The sequence below is a fragment of the Osmerus mordax genome, unplaced genomic scaffold, assembly GCF_038355195.1.
Source record: "Osmerus mordax isolate fOsmMor3 unplaced genomic scaffold, fOsmMor3.pri Scaffold_45, whole genome shotgun sequence".
Taxonomy (NCBI): Eukaryota; Metazoa; Chordata; class Actinopteri; order Osmeriformes; family Osmeridae; genus Osmerus; species Osmerus mordax.
The window spans coordinates 47,501-49,403 of record NW_027120602.1 but is presented as its reverse complement, the minus strand read 5'-3'; positions in this window follow the sequence as shown (position 1 = coordinate 49,403).

Genomic DNA, 1,903 nt, shown 5'->3' with positions numbered 1-1,903 from the left:
TTTCCCAGGATTGATGGTTTCCAATTCGGTAGCTCCGTTTAAAGTTTTGTTTGGGCTCCTGTTTAGCGGGGATGCGCGTGCGCGTGGCAACCTTGACACGCCCGTGTTCCCCTGGACCAGACCTTTCCAACGCCACCCGAGTCAAGGTGCTACGACGTCCCTAAGTGGGGATGCCTGTAGATGAGCACATTTTCCCAGCTTTGAATGTAAGTTTCCAGCATCATTGAAAATGTGGCCTCAAACGTGCAGTTTTGCGCCCGAACGTGGGATTTTGTTGAGGACGGTTTCTAAATTCAAGTTAGCATAAGGGGCACACGTGTGAGTTGTTATTTTCCCAGGATTGATGGTTTCCAATTCGGTAGCTCCGTTTAAAGTTTTGTTTTGGCCCCTGTTTAGCGGGGATGCGCGTGCGCGTGGCAAACTTGACACGCCCGTGTTCCCCTGGACCAGACCTTTCCAACGCCACCCGAGTTAAGGTGCTACGACGTCCCTAAGTGGAGATGCCTCTAAATGAAGCCAATTTCTCCTATTTGAATGCACTCTCCCAGCCCAGAGAGGCATGTGCCTTAAAATTCACAGTTATTCACCCGAACGTGGGATTTTGTTGAGGACGGTTTCTAAATTCAAGTTAGAATAAGGGGCACACGTGTGAGTTGTTATTTTCCCAGGATTGATGATTTCCAATTCGGTAGCTCCGTTTAAAGTTTTGTTTCGCTTCCCGTTTTCGTTGCGTAGCTCCTGATTTGGCTGGGGATAGTTTTATACACTGCTTTAGAGTAAGACACATACGTGCGAGTTGTTTTCACATTGGAATTGACGATAGCCATTTCGGTGTTGACGTTTAACGTTTTCTTTCGCTTCCCGTTTCCGTTTTATCCAACCGATTTCGCTGGGGACAGTTTTGTTATTTAAGTTGGAGTGAGACGCAGCGACGTGCGTTGAAATTTCCGCCCTATCTGCGACGGTTCACGGTTGTAGCTCCGATTGAAGTTTTCTTTTGCTTCCCGTTTCGCGCACGCGCACGTGCGCGTTATTAGTCCCGGTTTTCCGTGTGCCCCCGGTTAATACCTTTCGAATGAGCCTATTTTGATCAAAATCCGTTGGGCGGAACCGAAAATGAGCTCGAAAACGGTTTTCCCAGCTTCGCAGTGCATTTCCCAGCTTCTGACTTACAAGCGTAACATTGTCGCGGCCCCCAGTCCACCAGACAGCTACCATAGAGTATATAAGTCATCCTGGAAAATGAATGGAAGTCAATGGCAGTATGACTTTACAGTGGTTTTGCCCATACTACACATATGGTGTATACACGGACCATGCACCATATGTGTCTCCCGCACACGGGTGAAAATGTATCCGCCTGAGAGGCACTCGGGGCGGGCACCCGATGGGGCATGAGACCCCCCCCACCCCTGGTGGTCAAAAAAAAGTTAAAGTTTTTTTTTCCTTTCCTCCAGGCGCCTACTTGGCTCTGGGGCGCCCCAGAATCATGCCCCCCGACCCCGGCACTACCCGGGGGGCCGATGGGGGCCCTTTTTTTGAAATTTTTTTTTTCTCCATATTGAAGCCCCGGCACAGGCTAGACCCATACCCCGACCCGGGCACCCGCGAGCGGCCGGTAGGTGGCGTGTTTTGGGTCATTTTTTTTTTCTTGGCCGTTTTGAAGCCCCAGCGAGCCCCTGAGCCATACCCCGACCACGGCACTTCCCGGGCGGCCCCCCGTATACCGAAACGGCCGGTTGGGGGCGCTTTTTTTGATTTTTTTTTTTTTTCCCATATTTGAAGCCCCGGCACAGGCTAGACCCATACCCCGACCCCGGGCACCCGCGAGCGGCCGGTAGGCGGCGCGTTTTGGGTCTTTTTTTATTTTTTTGCCCGTTTTGAAGCTCCAGCAAGGGCCTGA